Source organism: Rhinolophus ferrumequinum, chromosome 6, assembly GCF_004115265.2.
Source record: "Rhinolophus ferrumequinum isolate MPI-CBG mRhiFer1 chromosome 6, mRhiFer1_v1.p, whole genome shotgun sequence".
NCBI lineage: Eukaryota > Metazoa > Chordata > Mammalia > Chiroptera > Rhinolophidae > Rhinolophus > Rhinolophus ferrumequinum.
The window spans coordinates 91,606,909-91,619,911 of record NC_046289.1 but is presented as its reverse complement, the minus strand read 5'-3'; the positions used below and the strand labels follow the sequence as shown (position 1 = coordinate 91,619,911).

The 13,003-nt window shown below is 39.6% G+C and overlaps 1 pseudogene; it reads left to right on the top strand.

The window, feature by feature from the left end:
• LOC117023219 (protein RCC2-like) overlaps positions 1–10,949 on the top strand; it is a 45,031-nt pseudogene extending 34,082 nt beyond the window's left edge.
• The last annotated feature ends 2,054 nt before the right edge of the window (positions 10,950–13,003 follow it).

Below are 13,003 nucleotides of genomic sequence, written 5' to 3'. Positions count from 1 at the left end.
TAAAGTGACAGAAAGCAGGTCAATAGTTGTCTGAAACCAGAGGTGGAGGATACAGAATGACTACAAAGGGGAATGGTGAAACTTTCTGGGGTGATGGAGCTATTCTAAATCTTGATTGTGGTAGCAGCTGCAATATTGTATATATTTACCAAAACTCGTCAAAGATAACATGGGTACATTATATTGTCTGTAAATTATACTTCAATAAGTCCATTTAAAAAACAGAACAACATTCTAAAATATTCAAAATAGGTAATCTTATATTATCCAATAAACACATACAAGTTATTTTACTCTAATATAAATATACAGAGGGTGGCAAAAAATGTATACACATTTTAAGAAAGGAAAACTATTAAAATGGTAATAATATATACTGATAACAGAAGGTGAATACAAGTCACACTTGACTTCTGCATTTACAAGAGGTGCTCAAAGTGGTTACCATCAGCATCCAGACACTTCCAATTATGGCAAACTACTGCTTGAGCAACATTGACCAAAGTGTCCACTTGTACACATTTTTGGCACCCCTGGTATATGAAATATGTATCAAGCAGTGTGCTGCAGTGGAACAAGAACAGGTTTTTGAATCCAGACACATCTAGGAACAACACTTGATTTTTCTGCTCTGTATTAGGTCAGACTAAACTCTCACCCCTGACTTCTCTTTCTGTAAGGCATACTTTGTGGTATGGCCTTGTGAGGGGAAGCACAATGACAAAGCACCTGACATCATCCCCTACATGGTCATATAATTACTATAAGGTTTCTTAGAAATACTCTTATTGAAGCAATATTTTGTATGGTCAGCTTATTAAGGATACAATTTATGAATGCCTATTCTTCAGAGATGCCTTTGGAATCCTGGATTGTTCTTCAGTAATCATTTAGTTTATCTGTCTGGCAAAATTAAAGGTAAATTGCAATTGCATCATTAGGATTCCAATTGACCACAAAAGACATCTTAGCTGGCTAATAGCCTTTAGCACACGTGAGTACTTAAGAAGATAGGATACAATTACCTCTATCTACTAAAGTCAATATTATTAAGTATGTGTTTCAATCGTATTTATTTATCTGATAGAGATGGCTAAAATAATTACATAGTATTGTCCTCTAACCAACCATTGATTGCATTACTGGCCCCAATTCTTCACCTCCCCCTGTGTTCATAGCTTTTGTCACATGACCTTTGACCTCCTTCTATCAAAAAGCATATTTTCCCATTCTGATTCTGAGCATGGCCATGTGACTTCCTTTGGCAAATGAAATTCTAGAAGACATTAAGTAAATGAGGTTTGTAAAAGCACTTATTTGTTTATGATTTTGTGCCTCTGCTATAGTCATAAAAATTATGCCTCAGTTAGCCTACACACAGATGAGAAACAAATGATAACAGATGAAGGTAAAAGGGATCAAATACATGGTGATGGAAGAAGAACTGACGCTGGATGGTGAACACACAATGTGATATATAGACTATGTATTACAGAATTGTATACCTGAAACCTATGTGACTTAACTAACCATTGTCATCCCAATTAAAAAAAAAGATTCTGAATCATGGCTAAACAAACAAAAAAAAGATTTGGATTCCACCCACTGTCCACAGCAGGCCAGTCTGGATCAGCCAAGGATGGCTAACTCCCTGTGCTCACGCCCAACCAAGATGAACAAAGCTGCCTAGCCAACTACCCCACACACTGTGAGAGCAGGAAATGAGCTTACATTCCACAGCAGATAGGATTTTAATTGCCTTAAACTCAATTCTTCTAACTGGAAAAGTTTGAGTAAATTGCAAAACTTGTATTTGTTTCTTTGAGACTTTATAATGGAGAACTGTACTCAACTGCCAGAGATCAAACATAGTAGTAAGCCAATTAAATTATATCACTTCAGATAATTTTCTCAAGCTTCTACTCTACTCAGATAGCCATAATCAAGGTTCATACATAATTGCGAGAAGTGCTTGACCACAGTGAATGGTGCAAATGAAAAGAGAACAGCCAGGCAAGGTTGAAAGTTTCTGATTTTGTCATCTTGTGGCCACTGGTGATAAACAGATGATAAATCCTCTCTTAGAACTGGGACTAAGAAACAATTCTGCTGGTTGTTTATTGATTTTATTTTTATTTTGTTAATTATTTTTTAAGTTGCTGTGATTACTGCTAGAGTGGTGACTCATCAGGAGAGGAATATATGCTGTAGTCTGTTGCTTCTCTGCACACACACCTCACTAATAGCTTCCTAAGTCCGTGGGGATAAAGTGAGGTAAATGTAGGATAAAAGTAATTTTTCCCCTAATTTACAGCCCTCAGCTAGCTGAGGCTGAGCTCCATCCATCTTCCTTAATCATTTGGGAAGAATGCTCAGTAAAAGCTTGCCCTCTGTTTACTTAAATAATATAAATTGCTTTAATTAGCAAACTTGGTAAATACTCTTCTATTTGTTAACCGGATACTCACACCACCTCTGATTACCATAAATTTGGCACTGATGAGTAACTTGTGCAATGTCTAATGATCTTACTCAGGTAAAAAGAGTCAAATACAAACTCTTCTGCATCTTAATGGTATTTTAAACTGACTAAATATTGCGCAAAGAAATACAGTTATGGATGTTCAAAAGAGTTTGAGACCCTAAGTCTCAAACTCACACTCTGAAAATGGTAACTATAACAGACATCCCATATCTCTTCTTTAAATGCATCATATTCGTTTGTTTTTAAGGCAAAAACAATTGGACATTTTAAAATTATTCTGCTCCAATGAGATGCATTATGTTTGGTAGAAGCTAGTCTGATGAAGGAAAAAACACTACCTCAGTTTTCAACTTCTCACAGTCTGTGTGACAACGTCCGAGTCAGTTGTCCTGTCTGGGTTTCAATTTCTGCATTTAATTGTCTGCTTCAAGGCAGCAGGATCGCCTAATGGTATCTTGAGGGACCATCCAACTGTAGATGTCCTGGCACACAAGCCCCAACATTGTATTTCAGGGCCAAGAGAATACTGAAGTGACCTGTAGATTTGTAGAGTCATTTCCAGTCTTTATCTCATTTGAGCCTCCAGTCTTTATCTCATTTGAGCCTCGCAACCTTCTATATGAAAAATGGGTTTGTACTATTAGCTACTTCAGCCAGATAAAGAAACTGAGCCTCAAAGAGCTTAATGCCTTCACCAGGATCACAGGCCTAATAACTTGAGCCAACACAACCAAGTCCTGGGTCTTCTGACTCCAAATCTAATGCTCCTTCCACCGTACCACATGCTTTCTCATACAGGTCTGATATCCAGATTGCTGAAACTGCATTTTCAAATGCATTCTGGTAACTTTTCAGAAAAGCAGACCTTTCCAATTTTACGTGGCAGAGTTGCATTTACAAAACTTAACATAAAATTGAACAGTGCAAAAATGTGTCCTGGGTTTATGAGAGGCATCAAAGAATACTTTTCCCAGCCTTTATATACCTCTAAAGATCATCCACAAGCAGAGGTGGTCCTCATTCAGATAAGCGTACATCAGTTGTGTAATGCTGAAGTCATGGCTTAAAGATTATCTTCTCTTTGCCACTTTGGCTGTCTGTCATCTGGAGAGAAGCTTCACAGACATGGCAATAAATGAGAATAGCCAACTGGCAGACTTTAAACCAATTAAGACATCTGGGGATGAAGGGAGAGACTAACCTAAGAAATAACTAACTAGAGTAAATATGTAGAAAATATACAATGTGGATAAGAAGCCATCACGTTTTCTAATGCTCAGTTCAAGTCTATGCCCTTCTTACAGACTCCATGGATTCTCGTTTCATGAGTCTTTTCCTTGGACCTTCTTGTACCTTCTCTGACACAGGTTGAGACCTTATTCCTGTCAAATTGCCCTAATTGTGAACACCACCTCCACATCCAAATGATGGTCACACCTCTTACTTTCATGGTTCTCATTTATCCCCCAGCTACTAGAGACGTATCCCAGCCCCTGTGCTACAGGAGGATGTGTTTCTACTATCCCAGTTAAAATTTAGGATTATGTTCTCCTAGGAGCTTTTAAGTTCTATAGCACCATGAATCCAGTTACTAATGAGCACAACTAGTTTTTCTAGTCTGGAATATTATTGCCACGCAATATTTTTTTTTTTTCTGTGAGGAGAAAGTATTCTTATTTCTATGTGACACTCTTCCAAATAGTCTTGAAATATACCTTACTTATAAATTGGGAGCAGTCCACATTCTGACTTGTACTGTGCACTAAAATCAATCTTCCCTAACTACACTGTAACTGTCCACTTGGGTATGAGCTACTGCTTTATTTTACTAAACCTTCTAACGCTTATCAAAGTCCTGAGTCTACACACATGTTCAAAAAAATGCTGCTGACTGATCAAAAAGCATAGAAGTTCTGCAAATAGAAATGAGGTCACAGGAAAATTTATAAATTACAGCTGTCCAAAACCAACAATTACATAAACATATGTTGAAATTCAGATGCTACATATGTTGAGGTCTTGGACGTGTTTTTGAAGAGCAAGCAGAAATGCAAAAGGGTATCAAACACAGGAAGTGGTAGAAGGGAAATGAGACAGACAAGGGAGACAGAGAGAGAATGAGGCTGAGATTGACATATGTGGGAAAGAGAGAATGATTAACAAAGAGGGGAATGCAATAGCCCAGATTCAAAGAGAGAAGCAGGAGACAGACATTAAAATAAAGTTGAAATGCTATGAGTAAAAATTACCCAAAAGTGGGCAGTTATTTACTACCTAAGAGAAAATAATTTTTCCAGGTTTTATGTTTTTAGACTTGCTTATTTCAGTTTCTATATCAAAGGGAAATGAAAGAGGAATAAGAAACATAAAATTGATTAAATACATTTAAAGTAAATTCCTGAAAGGTATTTCTCTGGGAAAATTGTACAATACATTAAGTTGCTATCTATTTCCCAAACTTCAAGGTAAGTATCCCTTTTACCTTCTTAGAGACTGTGCCATCTTTTGATCTAAATTTTTAAATAAAAAATCTAGTTTTAGAAAACATTCTAAATTGTATTTACACTAAAGTATAAAAGATTAAGTCTGCTTCTCAAGGCAAATTATTGGCAGTAGTGTGTCCAAAGAATTTCTTGTCAAAAAAGGGACACTTTTGATGTAAAAGGAGGTACTATTAATAATTACGCCAGGGAAACAGATGTAAAGCTGAACTGGCCTGGAGGAAAGGGGATGTCTGGTCATTCCTAAGTAGGAGAGAGAGATCTGGGGGAAAGGTCCCTTCCCTGAGATTCTAAAACATGACAGGTTATTGCTTCATGCCATGTCGCAAAGTCAACTCTATGTCAGCCTCATATGAATCAAATTACAACACCGAACTATTTTGTCTATCCTCAGGATGCTATAAAACAAGACATATATCACTTCAAATTGTGATCCTGTCACAGAGTCATTCTAATATGTTCTGCCTTTCTGAATACCTAATGCAATAATTTACAAGTGTTGGCTTCTAGAGCTACAAATATCTGCCAATTAATTAGCAGTGCAAATAGAAATGCTAACAATTGCCTGATTTGCATTCGTATGTGATTTTAGATAATCCAGGTCAAGAATGTCCCGTTTTTTCCAATTATAGAAAATTCATGTTAGAACTCAAAACATATTCTTAAAATAAACCAGAGATGTGTCTGGCAAGTAGAATTTACACAGTTATCTATTTACACACAATAAATTATATCTTTGAAGGTTAGGTTCTCATAAGCAGTTTGCCAGAAAATTTAGTCTACTGATACTAAAAGTAGGCAAATATATATATTAGAATTAATAATATAATTTTATTGTAAATCCAAGCTTTATAAAATGCCCGTTTCAATCCATGTATATTTTTCTAAAATTGTCCCATTCCCATTTCTATAACGTCCTTCTGATCAGAATCACCACCACCACCACCACCACCACCCCCCACAAAAAAAAAAAAGGATTAGGACTAGGAAAATGGCAGGGCCATAAAACCACCTCTTATTTCCAGTCATCCATACCTGATATTCTCTTAATTTGTGGTATAGATTGATTTATTCCCTGCAGGATTCCTCCATGCTTTATCTAAACATTATCATATTTATATGAATTAAAAATTCACTAGAAAATATCCTAAGTTGAATTGGCAATTGGTCTGTGGATGTCCCAACTAGCCCCAGTTTAAGTGTGAAAAATCAGCACATTTTATATTTAATACAAATTTAGAACCATTAATTCATTAGTTGTTCAAGACTGTATATTGAAAATATACTTAATGTAGTGACACTGTTACAGGATCTGGGCATATTAAAATGAACCAGACAACAAGATCCTTCTCTCAACAGAGTTTATATTGTAAGGGAAAGAGTCAGAAAGAATCAAGGTAGGTCAGCATAGTACTGTTTACATTTCTCTGTTGTACAAATAGATAGAGGGGAATTTAAGCCATTCTCAATCCATTCAAATTAAGTAATATTAAATGCCTAGCACGCAACACATGCTTACTTGGGTAAGTGAAGGCGGTCAACTGCTGTGTCACTGACACCACAAAGCCATCTGCTTAGATTCACTAGTATTAAGACCGCTCTTTTCCTTTATCAGTTAAGTGTAAAGAGAAACCTAGCCTTTTAACACTGAGATCTCAGAATATACCGTGACGCAGTTAAAAATATAATAGTTCTGCTAGGCTCCTCACAAATAAGCAAAGCAATGTAAACTGCAGAGCATAAATATTATTTATCAAATAGCATAAAGATGGTAACATGTACTACACACCTGTCACTCACTGAGAAAGACTCGGACTGTTTAACGCTCTTTTCCCCAAGGTTTCCATTCACACCTGTCCCAGAGAACTCATGAGGTAAGCACTAAGCTGCTCTCTCAAGGCATCAATTTCGCTCAACCATTATGTGAGAGAACTTGCGTATTGAAATGAGTCCTGAAACATGTCATTAGCAGAGTAAGTTTTTAAATGGTTGGTCTTTATGGAAACAGGATCAGCACTCTCTTAAAGGTTAAAAACTAAGTGGGTATCATAACAGAGTCGCAAATTAAATTTCATTTCATCTTCGAGTGTCAGGGCTATAGTCTACAGTTTTGTCTTTTGTCTAAAGCACAAAGGGATCTGGCAGAGGGTATGAATGAAGCTGAAATTCAATCCATACTCTCTGCTGACTAAACCCTGCACTCTGGTGTAGGGCTCCATCAGTCTCCAGGAAAAGGGTGCCTCTTCCTAATTCATCTTCCTAGAAAAGCTTCCTTTTTTATAATTCTCCCAAGATTCTGTCTAGGCTAACAGATCTTGGGCAAGCTCAATTAGCACTACAACAGCTAAAATCAGTAGCAACTTGTGGGGACAGAGCCCCAGAGAGCAGTTTCCAGGCTTTCAGCCTCATGTGGAAAGGTGCTGGCTCAGGTAGTAGATAGCTGTCAGCTGTGCCTGGTTGGCCGTCAGCTGTAACCAGTGAGCCATTGGCCACTAATATAACTGCCGAGGCTACACTAGCAGAAAAATGGGGGCTAGCAAGAAGATGGTAGCTGAGCTGGCAAGCGCGGATTGCAGTTAGCACGGCGGAGTGCGGGTTGCAGATTGCAGAGAAATGGACAGCAGGTTGCAGACAGTGTGGCTCCTGCTTCCTTTGTCTCCAACCCAGCTGCCAGCAAGACTATAGTGGTATGACTCCCCTACCTATGGCTCCCTGGGTGTTCCTTTTTGGCCTCACCATATCCTGCGTTCTTATGTGGGGAGCGGGAGCAGAGACCCTGCAGGCCGCCCCGCGCAACACAACTACACAAAGAAGTTCCCACACATCAACCCTGTTTCCTATCAGGCATCCAGGGTAAATTTTGAAAATAAGAATTGAAATTGAAAGAGTTAGTTTCCATAACTGTAAGCCTAAAAGAACCAAAAAAAAAAAAAAGTCTTAGAGCTGAAAACATTCTCTGTAAGAGGAGATGATGCTACTGACCACCTAGTCACATGTTTTAGAGGAGTTTTCCCCACAGCAGTAACACCTGGACACAGATTCACACAGTCAGTCACCAAGCCCCACTTGTGATCAGCAATATAAGGCCTGAGAGAAGCCATAGAGAATAGCGTCTGACTAAAGGGACTGAAAGAATTACCAATTATGTTGACCTGAGCAACAGCTGTGATCTAAACTTTGCACTAATCTAACACCTATTCCAACTACATATCCCTAACAATATCCTGTTGCTGCAAGCCCCTGGAGGCCCTGGGCTCTTAATGATTCTTCTCTGTTCCCAGCTCCCAGCATGATACTGGGCATGTAGATTCAATAAATGTTAGTTGAACAAACAAGAGACATTTAGAATTTGCCACTTAGTGGTTCCTAATATCCTCATTGTAAGCTCAACAGTGAAGGCAATTAAAATCCTATCTGCTATGGAATGTAGGCTCATTTCCTCCTATTAGGCTCTCAATTCAATTCTATAAATATTTATTGAATAACTACTTAGTGTAAGGCTACACACCTAAAACTGTGGGGAATACACCGATAAATTCATACAGAGCTGCTGCTTTTAAGGTGATTATAAGTTCATGAAAGTGACCAAGGTACAAAGGCAGTGTATCAACCAGCAGGTTGTCATTCCCTACTGGTAAGCCAAGAAACCTATAGACAACAGAATTCATTTTAGAGTCACCTTAAGAATTTGAGCTGAGCTGCCGTAGCCCTGAACCAAAGTGAACGGCAAAAACTTTGACATTAGCAAAGGGATTTTGCAGAACATTTTCAACTCAGATTTCCCACAATCCCAACGTTCAGTTGTTCTCCCAGGGAAGACAGAGTAAACGTTGTCATGATGCCCAAGAGGAGAGTGACAAACAAGATTATAAGAATGCAGGATCTCGCAGCAGGAAGCTGCAAAAAGGAAAACATAGTCACGGAGCCCAACCTATTGCCCAAGAAATGGAAGGAGATCCCAGCTTCCTGGACCAGGATTCCTTCCTATGTCCCAGGGCTACAGCCAGCCTACCATGATTGACAGGTACCTAATGTCCAGTAATGGATACAACATTCTGAAACTCAAAAGCATGATCCTTGTATATCTTATGTCTTTTGTATCCATATTAAAAAATCATATAACTGCCCAATGGCCTGTCAGTATTATGGCATGTTTTGAAGGGGGGAAAATGCAATAAATCATTTTGAGTAGGATTGGTTTCAATTTGCTCCTTGTCCAATTTGAATATCAATCTTTTAATGAGAACAGTTCATATTATGATATTGGTGTATCTCACTGTGATCTTGTTTTAATGGGAAAATTGCACGGTGAGATTGATGTTGCCTTTGAATGATAGGTTCTTAGTATTCTGCATTTGTGTTTTCTAACTGAACCATAAGTCAGAATGCTGCATAATCAAACTGAATGAGGCAGTTGGCCAACAATACAGCGTAAACCAAAAAAAAAAAAAAAAAAAAAAACCGCCCTGTATTCGTCTTTTAGTTGCACTCTGGATTCTCATCACTCCAATCAGCGCTACGGTGCCCAGAAAGAAGGCGGCAGTGACCACCTGGGAAGAGCCGAGCTTGGAAGTGTGTATCCAACACGCAGCACCAACGGCGACCGCGCAGTGGCGGTGACGAGGACTTCCTGGAGCTCGATGGGGTCCTCAGCGGGGACAAGCACACAGAGCGGCCTGCAGCGACCAAGCGGGCAGCACGGCGCTGGTCCTCACGGAGAAGGAGCATGGCAAGATGCCCACCAAACTTAAAGGGTCTAAGGGCAAAGGGCGCCTTTTGATTTTGAGGCGGTCGACCAACTGGGACCTGATTGGTGGAAAAGAAGTGCCTAAACAACAGGCTGTCTACCGCAATCTTGTTGAGAATTTGTGGGGGCCCCACACATATGGGTGCCTGTCGGGGGTCCAGGTGCGGACAGTGGTTTCGGAGTCATGCAACTGCCCACAGCCTCCTCATCAACATGGAAGGGGTCGAAACGAGAAGAGGCAGCACCGAGAGAGTTAAAGCCCCCAGACTCATTGAAGATCTCAGCCACGAAATGATTATGTCAGCAGCCTGTAGGGGGAACCACACCTTGGCCTTGACCGAAACCGGCTTGGTCTTTGCATTTGGAAAGAACAAGATGGGGCAGCTGGGCCTCGGCAACCAGACAGCTGCAGTCTCCAGCCCCACGCAGGTAATGTACCACAGCCAACTAATTACCCAAAGGGGCTGAATTCCATGTGAAAATGGACTGCAAAGGAAACCTTTGGGTGCCCTGAACATGGTCAGGTGGGACACAACTCGGACGGAAAGTTCATCACCCAGGCGCAGCGGATAGAGTAGGACCCCGAGCTGGTACCCAAGCGAGTGGCCATCTTCATCCAGAAGACGAAGGAGGACCGATATTGCCAGTCTCAAACGTGGGTGTACGAGACGCAGCGTGCGACTCTAACCACACGCTGGTCCTGGACGCCCAGAAGCGCATCTTCTCCTGGGGCTTCCGAGGCTACAGCTGGCTGGGCCGCACCAAGCAGGAGGACGAGATGGTGCCACGACTGGAGAAGCTGTGTGACTTCACCAGATCTACACCAGCTCTACCTGATCCTTCGCTGTCAGTGACGGGGGTGTCTGTTTTTCTCCGGAGCCACCAACACGTCCCATGAACGTACTCTGTACCCGAAGGCTGGCCAGGACCTCTGTTACTGGAGAAAGCCCGAGCCTGGCTTGTGGGAAGAACAGCATCATCGTGGCTATGGACCACATCAGCTGTGGCCCATCCTCCACCTCCATCTTCAGGGAACTGGGTTATAGGTCACAAGCCCAGTCTTTCACCACAGCTCAGGTAGGGGAAGACGCCCGACGGCATTTTTGCAGAGCAGGTTGCCATGGGCTGCTCGCACTCCTTGGTGATAGCGAGAGATGAAAGTGAGACCTAGAAAGAGATCGAGAAACTGCCAGAGTATAATCCCCACACCATCTGATTGTCCCGGAGTCTCCAACTCCACACCTCTGGCGGCAGCTGTTGTTTCCATGTGCACTGGGATGAGAAGTCAAAATGAGGAATTTAAGCAAAAGTTGATGGAAGGTACATTTTTGTTAGACTCTCTGAAGTTCTGTCAACTACCTTTTCGGAATGCTCTCCAAAATGTTTTTTTCCTCTCTTAATGTTTAAATAAAATACTTGCTCATAGTTGACTTACCATTCCTCAAATAAAATAAAATAAAATAAAAACAAAAATGTTATTGCACTTGGCCATAATTCATGAAATGTAATAGGCATTTCACAGTCTTATAGTCTCATTGCAGAGAATGTAATGAAAAAGAAAATGTCACATGATTAATCATTTTTCCTGACAAAAAGTTTAATAGGAAAGGGAGAATGTTGTATTACCAATGTAAATTAGTCATTTTGGTCTAATGCTATATTTCCATGGGGATCACACCTTGCTGTCTTCAAGGTAGCCTGAATCTTCCTTCTTGATAGGAAACTGAATGGTTTTGAGACAGCCCCAAGAATGTGACAAAGCTCAAGAAACAACAAAAAGATTTAGAAGAATGACTAGGGTAACAAAGGACTTGCTCTTGATGATGTGTTCTTTTGCAAAAGAACAGCTTTTAATTAACAGAAGCACAGATGCAAAAACTAACTTTCAAATATCAAGGACAGAGAACACATTATGTTTTCCTATGGATTATACCAAGAAAAACAAAATAACATTTGAAGCAATGTGAAGAAAGATAAAACATTCATTATTAAATGAAATGTCCCTATTACAGGGTATGCTTTAAATGTAATAAGCAGAAGATGGTTCTCACTAAGAGAAATTTCCTCTTGAAAGAAAGAGATCAGAAAGCATTGCCAGTTTCAGATCCCAAAGCTGATATATCTAGTTTGCATCCAACTGGACGCAGGATGAAGGAAAATGAGCAATTACAAAAATGAATAAACTAGCAGAAAAGATAAAAAAATCACAAAGAGATATTGAGCTGTATTTAGGGCGAAAATAAAATTGATTAAAAATAAAATGCTCAAAATATATTCCTAAATTTAGTCCTCTAAATTACTTGGGAATTTCAAAACTAAAAATAACATAAAGCAGTTCAGTTCTTTTACTAGAGGCCCCTAACATAGGAGGCTTTAAACTAATTTGATGGCAGCCTGTTCAAAACTGCCTGTCAAAAACAGAAAGAGTAAAGTTTAATTAATTTGGCTTTCTTCCATTCCACAAATCCAAGTGTGAACATGTGCCTAAGAACCACAAACACAAAAGACAACTTCTATTCCCAAAGAGAGTCATCCTTGATTTGAAGCAAAATCTGCTTTGGCAGAGAAGGGAGCAGATCTGGCACACAGGTGGGTGGTAATCAACAGCAATGGGAGAAACGGCTCTAAAAATTACTCTCAGACATTCCATTTGTTTTGACTCCTAAACCAATCACTTGATTATAAAAAGAAATAATGATAATCCACATGTTTGGGGTTTAAAAGTAAAATTATTATAGAAGATGTAAATCAATACCTTCAAAGAAGAAAATCACTGAAAGATTTTTAATGACAGAAAACTTAACATGTTTTGGATCAATTAAATAACTGGAAATACTAAAACCATAGAAACAAAATACCATAAACTGCAGGGAAAGAAGAGAACACAGAGTTCCTAGCCAGGGATTTGTGGAGGCTGAGAGCTGTGTGCTATGACGTGCAGCAGGGCTGTGGGATTAGACACAGCTCCTGGAGGCCTGCTGTAAATTATAAACCAGCATATGTGCAAGGGGAAGAAGCAGCCCATTAGTAAATCTTTCAAATAGAGATGGGCTCCCAAGAGGTTAGTTTGTGCATTATTCACAGAAATAACTTTGACGGCACAAAGATTTGTGGAGCATTTCAATTGCCCTGAGATAATTAAGAATTTGTTCAGTGAACAAAAATGGAAATCTTAAAATCATAGTAGCTGAACAAATTATTCCAAAATGACATCATTTATTTGATAGTAAAATGAGTTTGGACAAAAATTAACAGGAGATTGTAATGTGG